At 40.2% G+C, this 13,157-nt stretch overlaps 1 long non-coding RNA gene across 1 annotated transcript in view; it reads right to left on the minus strand.

Moving 5' to 3' along the window:
• Positions 1–5,049: 5,049 nt before the first annotated feature.
• LOC137543959 (uncharacterized) overlaps positions 5,050–13,157 on the minus strand; it is a 66,265-nt gene continuing 58,157 nt past the window's right edge. The window contains exon 4 of the long non-coding RNA XR_011025676.1: positions 5,050–5,338. This is a non-coding gene — a long non-coding RNA (uncharacterized lncRNA). The remainder of the gene's footprint in view (positions 5,339–13,157) is intronic.

A 13,157-nucleotide genomic window follows, 5' to 3' on the forward strand; every position in this document is an offset into this window, starting at 1 on the left:
ACAAAAAACTAAAAGAGATCACTGGAGATATCATCACAGGGGGTACCCCTTGTAGGAGAAGCTTTAGTCTATATGAGGTGGCAGGAGGTGCCCCAAAAATGCAAAGGGCAGGGTGTATGTAGGATAAAATAAATGAAGTTGAGGTTTAATAATACGTTTATTAGACATCGAAAAGGACAATGCGTTTTGTGGGACAGACCCACATCCTTGGGTTAATACAATAGTGTCTTAGAGGAACACAGTGCAGACTTGGAGCATCGTCCCTTTTGGTGCCTAATGGCCTATACTCACGACCACTCCCGGACTAGCGACAGCAACATGATAACAAATCGACGGCGCTTCCGGCGGGGGGAGGGACAACAGCGTCAGCTTCCGCGGCATCAGTTGCCAGGTCCCTCCGCCGTGTGTATGCGGAGGGACCTGGCGACGAGCTGTCACTGGCCTGTTGCGCACACGCTCCCGTGTGCAAGCGACAGGCAGTTTAGTTGCCCGTGAGTATGGGCCATAATAAATTACATCCTGTGCTTTGCATTTTTGTGGCGCCTCCTCCCACCTCATATTCCCATTGGACAGCCTGTTACGGCAAAGAGCAGATGTCACCGACTTGTCCTTTCACATAACCTATATTACAAGATAACATCAGTAGGATTATGCATTTTAAACATTTACAATCAAACCTCTTCACGCACTCCCAGCTCCTTAAATTTTCTGTATACAGTGCAGGAATTATCCCACAGCAACCATTATGTATAATAGAATCACAATGTTATTGCTATTTTCCATGTACAGATGCATAATTGGTTGGCTCTTTATAATCAAAAGATAAACATAATATCAGAGTAGACCCTAAGCAGAGAGGAAATTGCTTTGGTGTCGTTTCACAGCTTTAAAACTATTTCAGTGCCTTTATGGAAGTAAATGGCAGTTTCACATAAAGGAGTTGTCTTGGGAGAATTGCACTGCAGAGGGTAGATCAAAATGTTGTGTTTAATGTGGCCACACCCCTCTGGCTTCTACTATACCAAAAAATTACATAAATCCTAATTGGCTTTGAGAACTGAGATTTTATGTCTTAGATGATCTACTTTAAAAACTTGTGTGTTGTTTTTTTAAATCAGTAACCTCATTTGGTGCATATTCAGTTTTTGAAATATTGTAGAATAAATAGCAACACTGACCATGATGGTCCTAAATAGTGATGAGCAGAAATTACTCCCATGCGCAATTACATATCGTAATACGCAATTACGCATCGTAATCGTAATTTGAAATTTCAGGGAAATAGCATAATTCATTTAGTAGTTAATTGTTGCCATTTGTCATTACGCATGAATTTACGAGCAATTTCATGCCGACTTTGGCCATGAATAGCAATACATGCAATTGCTACACATGTTAAGAAGTGGGTACCAGTAACAAAAAGAATTGTTCAAAAAGACCTTGTAGTTTTTGAGAAAATCGATTTTAAAATATACAAAAAATGGTTGTTTTTAAACTGTCATTTTTCTGGGTTTAAAAAACATTCTTCTTTGCATTTCTAAAATCGATTTTCTCAAAAACTACAAGGTCTTTTTGAAAAATAGTTTTTTTGTACCCACTATTCTCCTTAACATACGTAGCAATTTTGGTAGGTATGGCATGTATTGGGGCATTGCAATCCACTGCCAAAGTCGGCATGAAATTATGCATAAATTACGCGTAAATTCATGGGTAATTGCGAATAATTATACAAAGTCAATTGAATTACGAATTTGTAATTAAGTAGAGGCGTAATTGTGTAAATTTACGCGCAATTTCACATAATCGTAATTAGTAGATTACGATTATCACTAGTCTTAAACTGCTTAGTACACAAAGATGCCAGGACTAAGACTAACACGTGTACATGAATTTCAGGCGCCATGGAAAATCAGGTGCAGGAACTGTGCCGATAGAAGAATATCGCTAAACTCTGGTACTCTATTCCTTATCCTGTTAAATGTGCACCTACCTTTAAAGCTAAGTTTGTTTAGGTACTGTCAGGAAGTAAATTCGCTGTTTATCAGTTACTTCCACAAGTCAGGGGTGCTTCAGCAACTAGTCAAGACAGCAATGATGTGTTGGTTGTTAATAATGGTTAACCACATCTAGGTGAGTGTTTGGCTGTCTTCCAAGCTTGATATACAGTAGTTATCAACTACACGGTAACCATGCAGTTGAATACTGTTTAACAAATGTTGACCTCAGTTACACATGTAAACATACTCATGTCCCCCTTTGTCCTAACTCTTCAATACAAAGTAACCACAGTCACATCCCCATCAGTTGTACACCTAAGAGGAACAAGACATTTCAAAAGAGAGAAATAAAAAAAGAGAAGACAGATCAAGAAATGATTGATACTTGCTATGTAATTCTTTCATGTTGTTTGATTCACCTTCAGCGTGCAGGTCAGCATCTATACTGCTGGCAGACATGAAAAAAAAAACGAACAGCACATCTATATCCACAGAGGGAGATACTGCTTGCTTGGCAGTTGGCAACAGCTGTTATCTCCCACAATTAAATGAGGTTCACAGACAGCAAACTGTAATGGTCCTGACAAATTTTGGGAGGGATTTCACCACAATGGCCTCAATTCACGGAGCATTATCAAACGTTTATCAAACACTTTATCAAACGTTTGATAATTTACCTCATGGGTAAAATCTCATTTTAAATTCACTAAGGTGTTATATATTTATCGAATGCTTTACCGATAAAACGTTCAACAAATATATAACACCTTAGTGAATTCAAAATGAGATTTTACCCATGAGGTAAATTATCAAACGTTTGATAAAGTGTTTGATAAACGTTTGATAATGCTCCGTGAATTGAGGCCAATATCAGCCACCACACAGACTTCCCTGATGAGAAAAAAAGGTAAGAATAAGGAAAAGGTAAGAGTCTGCAGTTATTCCTGCATTAAAGTTTGTACTTCATCATTATCTTTCTGGGTTGGTCAGTTTCACTACCAATTTATTATACAGCACTGCAAAATGTATTGGTTATTAAAAAATAAAATATAATAATAATCAATATTAATACTCCAGACTAACATACAAGAATACACTGAAGGTCTCATTTGTTAGGGTATTCCTTGGCTATACAATATTGGAGAACATAAGTAAGTAATCTCATTCCATCATCACTCTGTTTCACATTACACTAACACAACATTTCTACTTAAAAAGAGCCCGAGGTGGCCTCATAAGATAAAAAAAATTAGGCTTACCAATCCGGGGAGCTGAGCAGATCAGGTAGCTGCTAAAACAGCCACTCTCCGCCGCTCCCGTGGGCCGCACTGGCCCACTTACACTTTTGTGACCTCTGGGTTGCAGGAGGCGTGGTAAGGGAAAGAGAGCTGCCCAATGCTAGCTCTGGAAACCCTGCAGAAATGCCCCATTTTGAACTGGGAATCCCTCTCCCACATTTTGCCTTTGCCATAGCGACAAATATTGTCGCTAATCTCGGGGAGTGATAGCACAGCGGCGGTGGGGGGGGGGGGGGGGGGGGGGCAGAGAGCAGCGGTGTGGGGACACAGAGGCATGTCAGGAGGCAGAGAACATGCTTCTGTGTCCCATCTGCGTGTCCCTCTGAAAAAGGGATAGTTGGGGGCTATTATATACTGTATACACACTCTTTCATATTTCCATTCTACACATAGTAATTAGAGTTTGATATGTACTGAATAGTACATGCAATTTATTAAGGTTGAATACAATTTGACAATCTGTCCCACACCATACAATTCTTGGTAATGTTGGTCTGAATTCCCCAACATGTTCAATCTTAACCAAGGAAATTGATAACTGTATATACTCGAGAATAAGCCGATCCCCCAATTTTACCTTAAACAACAGGAAAAAATGATTGACCCGAGTATAATCCGAGGGTGGGAAAGTGCTAGCATGGGGGTTGCTTGGGTGGCTGAAAGCTGAATAGGTCACCCTCAACTGTCATTGTTCTTAGATTATTGTTTTTGGATAGAGGAGTAAATGACAGCACCAACCTCTTGAAAAGACCATCTGCAAGGTAGGGTTGTTTTTAGTAGCTACTATCCTTCTATATGAGAAAACGGGGGAGAGAAGCCTCCGCACCAGAATTCTGGCCCCATATGGCAGAAATGACACTTGAAAGTGAACACTGCATATGCCGTAGGACACTCGGGGGTGGGGAGGGGGTTTATAAGCAGAGATCCCCACAATTGGGCCACTTTTTTGGTCCTAAAAACTTGGCTTATACTCGAGTGTATACGGTAGATTCCTCCAGAATCGGATTCAAGATACTGTGTCTGACCTACAAATCTGTCCACAAAACCTGTCCAACCTATATTTCCGATCTTACTCAGAGGTAACCTAGCCGCTCACTCCGTTCCTCGAATGAACTTCGCCTGACCTCCCCCTGCATCACTGAGTCCCATGCACGCCTCCAGGACTTCTCAAGAGCTGCTCCAACACTATGGAACTCCCTACCTCCACCCATTAGGGCAGCCCCTTCCTTCAACATCTTCAAGAAGGCCCTCAAGACTCACCTTTTCACTCTGGTCTACTACCCTTCACAAGTGCTCTAAACCCGCAGCTGAACTCTGGTTCCCTACCTCTCCCTTTAGAATGTAAGCCTTTAGGCAGGGTCCTCCTCCTTTTGTGTCCTACCTGATCATGCACCTCCATTACTGTGCACCCATGCTATGCATTTGAGTGAACTCAACTTGCCTAATCTCTATGCTCCCATCTAGTGACTGACTAAGCATTACCTTGTACTCACACTGTGCTACGTGATCTGTTTTTTTGTATTCCTGCATTGTCATATTGCTGTATGTCACCCCTAAATATCGTCTGTAACCTAAACTAATGTCCAGCGCTGCGTAATATGTTGGTGCTTTATAAATACAATAAATAAATAAATAAGGTACACAAAATCTGATTTACTAAGCTTTCGGTAACATTAACTATGGTCTGACATAACCCATGTGATGCATGCAAACATTTGCTACTGAATAGAAGACAATTCTTAATTAGGCCGAGAGTGTTTGCTTATTGCTTTTTAATAAAAGAGAAAATGTTATGAATTTGCAGATCTGAGCGAGATACTGTTACTAGCTGTCAGGCAATGAGAAGGGAAACCTCCCTTAGCAGGATGTGAAGTGTCAACCCATCTGCGGGATTTCTCTTTCCTGTAAGTGTTGTCCGGTATGAGATGACATTTCTCTGTTTGGCCAGCTTACTTTCATCATACAGAAGTAGCACAGGCGATAGCGGCATGCTGTCACAGCAGCTGGGTAGTGGCACAGAGACATGGCTGGAGCTCCTCTGATCTGAAATATATAGAAAGCCCAGTTACAGGTAAATAACAAAATATGTTAGCTAAATGTCCTACCTGTCAAAATCTGCGGGAACTTGTCCAATCAGTTCTCTTATCATATTATTGTGGACAGGACAGTCAGGCACTGCAGTCAGCACAGTCACCTCTCACAACAGAACCAAATCATTCATTTTTTATGATGGTTCAGAATGATTGATTGCATAGGAAAATCAAAGCAAACAGTTGTTTCACTTAAAAATTGCTTTCCTTTAAAGGACTTCTGTCGCAATAAACTGTAAAGTTTAAAATGCATATAGGTGTTCCTATATTTGTTTAGCGCTTTTCTCCTGTCGGACTTAAAGCACTTGCAAAGCAGCCAATAGAACGCACTCAGTGGATAGTAACAGTGTTATTATTAGTGATTTATAGAGAGCCAACATATGTGGCGCTGTACATATTCTGTGGCGCTAGGGAGAAGGGATAGGGAGTCTTGCCCAATAACTCCTTACTGAATAGATGCTAAAACCAACCTCTCTACTTGCTTGCACATGATATTGAAGTTGGACTCAGCAACTGCCATAGTGATTGCTTTTTAAAAAAAAAGAAAATCCTAAGAATTCCCGCTGAGGAGATTAACTAGTCCAAAATCTGTCAGATCAGTAAAATTTTAACTACCTAAGTGTCAGTTACATAGGAAGTAAAATATTTAGGGGCTTATGATGGTGCCCATACATGGTACAATAAAAATGTTTGATTTTCAACCAAAACAATCAATTTGAATGAAAGTTGATTTTTTTTTTGGGATCAAGAAAAACGGACGATTATCCTGTTTTTTGAATAAAAATCCGATCGGAAATGTTGGAAAAATCTTTATATTTGATCTAACGAAATAATCTAACCGACAAAAAAATAAAAAAATTGTACCATTCATGGGAACCATTAGACTTTTTGGTAGTTAACAAGCTAAGGATAGACATTAGTAAAGCGCAGTAATATTTCAGTGACGGGAGAAGCACTGCAAACACCAAAGAAGGGATTGATGCAAAGCGGCTCATAGAACATCAGTAATAGCAGTCTACACTGTCTGCAACAAAAAGCTTAACTGGCACCCAAATTAGATAGCAGGCTGCGACTGTAACCTTCCCATTACAGCCTTGCCCTATGTATTCACATAGGTGGAAATCATATCTCTTACTCTAGTGTGGTTAGCATACTCTTGCAGACCTGGTACAAAAGAGCCAATGACCTTCTTAGGAAATTGCCCCACCCTGTGTGCTCCTGCTAGCAGCATATTATGAATTGCTCTAAACAGATTGGCCCATATTCAATTAACTTTATATCCTAAGTTATCTCCTAGGTCCTAGGAGATAATTTTCATATCTTCTTTAAAATACATTTTAAGCATTGTACATTTGAAAAAGTACCCCAAAGTTGGTGGAAAAAGTGGGAAAATATCAACTAAGTAAAAGTCAGGATGAAAAGTGAATTGCATATGGGCCATTGACAATTTTTTTTAATTCTAATGTTTTCAAGATAACAAAGAATTGCATATAATATATTCCAAAAATGATGCCAGTAAAGTCATATAATATTCTCTTTGGGGGTTCTGTTCATCCATCAGTAAACATTTTGACATTGTTCTAATGTGTATCATTACAATCCGTCTCTGCAAGCTGATAACTCAGATGCCACTGAGGACTAAAAATACAAAAAATAAAACTTCAAACACTGTTAACTACCTCTCAAAACCCATAGCTCATTTCTTATTGAACAGCTTTTATAAGCCTAGTATCTTAATTGTTTTTTTTTATTCCTTTAAATATTTTGGACTATTTTCCCATACGGCCCATTTCTTTCAAAACTTTATACTTGTGTTTTCCTTTATTGCCAATATGTTTTCATGCTCATAGTATATATCAGTGGTGGAGACTTAGAGCCCTTTTCTGCCGCGTTTCTGTGCGATGCGTAGTCTATGACATGATTGTGATTTGCTATAAGAGAAATATAAAAGAGCAGTAGGAATGTTCATTCGGATTCTGCAGAGATGAAATCTCTGCATTTCCAGTCGAAAATCGTCATTTCCGATCGGAAATCGGAAAACGGTAATCGGATTTCTGTGAAAATACTGCATTACCACAACTTGGTGATTTTAGCCCAATCACAGAACTCAGAAGCATTGGACTATCAGAGAATGCCGAGTCAACTCTTTGGCCAATCAGTGAATGCAAAAAATGACCAAAAAAAGACTCCTCGGAAATCGGAGGAATTGGTAATCCGTATTGGCAGATATTTGAATTTCTGCAGAATCGGAAATCTACATTTCTGACCATCCCTAAAGAACAGGGACATTTTTTTAAATTGCTGTATCACAAATAAAAAAAAATGCATAGCTCTGCGATTGCTGTGCAATTTTCAGTTTTTTTTGTCTTTCCCCTTTCTCCATAGACCCATTCTTGCTGTTGTGTATACACATGGGATATTATTAGCTACATATGACATGGATGTTTATCCACACCTAAACAGTAGAAGGTTTGGGTTAGGTGTTTTTAACATGGCTGTTAAGTCAACTAAAAGTTTAAAACTTTCACTCCACAGAACTTTTCACGCTTTTGTATTCCTTGAATATATACTGTAAATTTAACTTCTGTCCTCCCCACATTCCCTCTAGCATAATGCTGACACATCTGAGAACATTTTGTTCAGCCTATTAAGTATAATGTACCTCGTAGCTATTTTGAATGATATTTCCCAATGTTTTCTGTCGCTTGAGGCCAAGTCATTGAACCTAGTAGCTCTATACTATTTCTGTAAACCCCACTCCTTCTCCAAATCTCTTTCCCAGGCTACCATACATTGCAGGATATATTCTTTTACTGATAGTTGCTGACTACTACAAAAGAAGGAGATACACTAGATATTTCTGCAAAAATTTTGGCCAATATCTACTTGTAGATGGTAGACCAAGTATGCAATCACTATCTGGAAGATGTTGATTGCTTATTTGATCCTCCACAAATTTTATAATGCATTCTTAGCATTAGAGAGGAACCCTTCAATAATCTATTGGTAAATTAAAGTTTTTAGTTTAGTTCGACTTAGTAAACAAGTGTTTAAAGGACACCAAAAGTGACTTATAGAAAAAAGATAGATACTTACCTCAGTGGGGGCAAGGGTCCGGATGGACCAGAGGCTTCCCAGATAGCCCCCCTTCCAGTGCAGGGTTCCTCTATTACCTTTTCGACTCAGTGAGTTGATTAGGTTTCTTCTGACTGCAATTGTGGACATAGACAAGCGCATCCATTCTGGGTATGCTCAAATAATGTCCGTGCATGCTGAGTAGAAAGAAGCACTAGTGCACAGAAGAAAAAAGCCATGCATAAGTGCCCTCCTTCTACTGGGCATGTGCGGATCTTATTTATGCATGTCTGGTCTGGATGAGATCGTCCACGTCCAGGAGCGCGGTCAGAAGATGGGAGCCTGCGCTGATATGGTGGGCTCTGTGAAGACCTGGGAAGTCTCTGGACCATCCAGAACTTACCAGCTACTGAGGTAAGTAACTTTTCCCCACCTTCTCACTTCAGGTTTGCTTTCATTGCTAGATAAGTGAAGCATTAAGTTTTGGATAGTTGAAATTAGCTGACGTTTCTCTGTTTGCCAAGGTAATCGTACAAAAATAACACATGAAATAGCAGCATCCTGTCACAGTAGCTAGGTTGCAGTGAAGGCACAAGGCTGTAGCTCTTCTGAACTGAAACATGATTTATTTAAATAATAAAATATTGTATATTTACTAAATGTCAAACCTGCCAAAAACTTTGAGATTCTGTCCAGTGAGTTCTCTGCTCATAATGCTTATAACAGGAAGGTTAGGCACTGCAGTCAGCACAGTGATCTAACATTGCACTCCAAGTCAATAACTGGACAGCGTTACTCTCAGCTTACTATATGGATTGCGAGTAACAGCAGGGCGACATTTGAGCCATTCATCATGGTGCTCATGTTCCGTAAGCTGGTTTCCAGTGATTAGTAAGCAATGTATTGCACCTCCCCTTTCCACCCTGACTCCTAACCTGTTGGAAATTTCAGAAGGCCGGTGCAAGAATAGATATATTAGTTGTACAGGTGAAACTTAAAAAATTATAATATTGTGCAAACATCTACAGTATTTATTTCAGTAATATAACTTAAAACTTTAAACTAATATATGAAATAGGAACTCTTTGCAGGTGTCTTGGATAAATCAGCTCATTAGAGATGGCCCGACCTGTTCTGATAGAACTTGATAGAACAATGGACTAGATCAAATGATTGATCAAATGGCTTGTTTAAAAGTCTATTAGTGTCAAACTAATAGACTTTCAAACAACAAGTCGTTTGTACACATGTACGGATCTAAGTGTCGTTTGAACGACAGTTAGTCCACGGATCCGCCAAGCGGATCAGTCAAATCAGTCTAACGATTGTTCGTACACATGCCAAACTGTCGTTCAAAAGACCGGTTTTAACGACAAGTCGTTCAGAAATATCAGACGTGTGTATGTACCTTTAGGGCTGGTACATTGTTTTTCTTGCTATTGTATTGCTGCTCTGTGTCCGATGCACAAGTTAGCTGTTGGAGAAGGATTTGCGGGTCCTAGTAGTGCCCTGAGCATAACCCAATAATCCTTCACCACTGCTACTGGCATCTAGTATCCACTACTGCCCCCTGTATAAGGCCTCAGAGCAGAATCAGTGGTTTTTGGTCACTTAACTGTCAATACACCACCTCAGCCTGACCATAGAGGCTGAAAAAATGCCTGCACTCCCATGAACATGCGCACAAGCACGGTGGCCACTACACACTACTACACAAAGAATGCCACAGAGAGGACTAACATTTATGTTCTGGAGGTGTTATTTAGCAAAAACAATGATTCGCTCACTTAACGTTATCACTAAAGCTTTTTGTGGTTATTTGTGGTGCGTTTAATGCAGCGTTTCGTTTGTCATAGTGAACCAGGCCTAACCCTTTCACTACCTTATCGCTGTGTATGTATGCTGGATGTTTTAAAGCACTTAATTCCACAAATTTAATAATATACTGTGATATCTGCCCTTCAGAGATGAAAACACGACTCTGCGTCAACTACATAATTTTTGGTGGGACTTTTGCCATGGATCCCCCTCCAGTATGCCACGGTCCAGGTGTTAGGCCCCTTGAAAAAACTTTTCAATCGCTTTTGTGGCCAGAAACAATTTTAAAACTATAGGTTTTAAAATTTGCCTGCCCAATGAAGTCTATGACTGTTCGCCAGATTCACCTGTTAGCACACTTTTGCGGAAATTCGCATTCGATGTTCGGGCCATCACTATAGCTCATTAGAGTCTGACACTTTGAGTACAGAATATTGATCCTTCTCACAATATTCTAATGGTCTGGGATTTTTATCTTGGGGTTGTCATAAGCTGTAAGACATAATTATCATTATTATAACAAAGGCATGAAATATCTCGATTTGCATGTAATGAGTCTATTTCATATATTCATTTCACCCTTTTAAGTTGAATTACTGAAAAAAATTGACTTTTGCACGATATTCTAATTTTTCGAGTTTCACCTGAACATGAATACAGTATCAATCTGTCCTAACCGCCTATTCACTATTCACAATTAGACTCTTTTTTCAAATATTTTTTAACATTCTAAATACACTTTGAAAACCAAAGAAAAAGAAAAACAAAGAAATCAATTATTGTCCCCGTCTTATCTTCTACGAGATGGCATACCCATTTCTTAGGGAGTGGACACCCGCACCACTGCAACGAAAGGCGTGCCCGTCGGACCCCCCAGTGGACGGGCACCCCCCGGCCGCAGGGCGCGCACACCGCCCGCCGGCAGGCCGACAATGCCACCACAACAGACCCAATAAATGGATCCGTCCGAGACAGCGCCCCCGGCCTGCCAACAGACAGCGCACGCGCCCCACCGCCGGCGTATTGTTACAGTCCTTTTCTGCAAGCTCATATCTCAGATGTCATTGAGGTTCTAAAATAAAAGGAAGATCCCTGATTGTGTTTGTTGTTTAATTTTTTTTCATTAAACTTTTGTACTGTAAAAAAAAAAAAGGGGGGGGGGGAGAAAATACAAACAAACAAAAAAAAACTTTTAAACACGAATAACCACCTCTCCGAAAACCATGGCTTGTTTCTTAGTGAACAGCTTACATGTCCCACAGGCCGAGTATCCTAATTGTTGCTTTAATGTGTCCAGTTATATTTTGGACATATTCTCCTACAATGCCCATTGTCTTCAGAAATGTATGCGTGTATTTTGTGTTAATTGTCCTTAAAGGGATACTGTAGGGGGGTCAGGGGAAAATGAGTTGAACTTACCCGGGGCTTCTAACGGTCCCCCGCAGACATCCTGTGTTGGCGCAGCCACTCACCGATGCTCCGGCCCCACCTCCGGTTCACTTCTGGAATTTCAGACTTTAAAGTCTGAAAACCACTGTGCCTGCGTTGCCGTGTCCTCGATCCCGCTGATGTCATCAAGAGCGCACAGCGCAGGCCCAGTATGGTCTGTGTCTGCGCAGTACACTCCTGGTGATATCAGCGGGAGCGAGGACACGGGCGTGCAGGCGCAGTGGTTTTCTGACTTTAAAGTCAGAAATTCCAGAAGTGAACCGGAGGCGGGGCCGGAGCATCGGTGAGTGGCTGCGCCAACACAGGATGTCTGCGGGGGACCATTAGAAGCCCCGGGTAAGTTCAGCTCTTTTCCCCCCGACCCCTATAGTATCCCTTTAATTGCCATTATATTTTATTCATAATATATATTAATAATGGAAACTAACACATATTTAATTTTCAACTCAGGAAAATTAGTTAGTTTCTCATCTTTCCATATTTCAAAAAATTCTTATTATTGTATTAATAAATAGACTAAAAGGCATAGTATCCCCTATTGTCTTCTTCCTCATAATGTCATATACAGTATCTTACAAAAGTGAGTACAACTCTCACATTTTTGTAAATATTTTAATAAACCTTTAATGGGACAACACTGACGATAGGACACTTTGATACAATGTAAAGCAGTCAGTGTACAGCTTGTATAACAATGAAAATTTGCTGCCCCAACAAGATAACACAACAATCAGCCATTAATGTCTAAACTGCTGGCAACAAAAGTGAGTACACCACTTGTGAAGAATGTGAAGAGTGTTAACATTATACCCAATCAGACATTTTGCCTTCCTGGAGTCATGTTACTTGTTGGATCACGTAATACCCACTTTCAAGTGTGATGTGTGATCCGAATTTGTCATTGCATGCAATTGTCATGTGTGTTGGGCACAATGTAAGTATCATCCAGCGATGTGGGACATGATAGGATTCAGGAGCATCAAAGAACACATCGAAGAGGGAGCGGTTCAAACAGGCGCTTGACCGAGTACACAGACCAGCTGATTTGCTTTGTCAGAAACCCATTTGCAACAGAAAGTGACATCCAAAACAACCTGCCACCATCAACACTTGCACCTGTGTGGAACCAAAGCATTCAAAACAGGCTGCATGAAGTACAGCCCCACGCATGGCAGTCAGCCACTAGGGTGCTATTAAAGGGAATCTGAAGGGAAAATAAACTTATGATATAAACGTATGATATAATGGATTGTATGTGTAGTACAGCTAAGAAATAGAACATTAGTTGCAAATAACAGTCTCATATTGTTTACAGTACAGGAAGAGTTAAGAGAGACAGTGAGAGGCAGCTTCAGATAAGGTTTTACTGTAGGGGAGTTGAAAAGGTAATTATCTCTGCTGTGTTTCATAGTTTAAAATACAGCGTGTGG

This window comes from Hyperolius riggenbachi, chromosome 2, assembly GCF_040937935.1.
Source record: "Hyperolius riggenbachi isolate aHypRig1 chromosome 2, aHypRig1.pri, whole genome shotgun sequence".
Lineage (NCBI taxonomy): Eukaryota > Metazoa > Chordata > Amphibia > Anura > Hyperoliidae > Hyperolius > Hyperolius riggenbachi.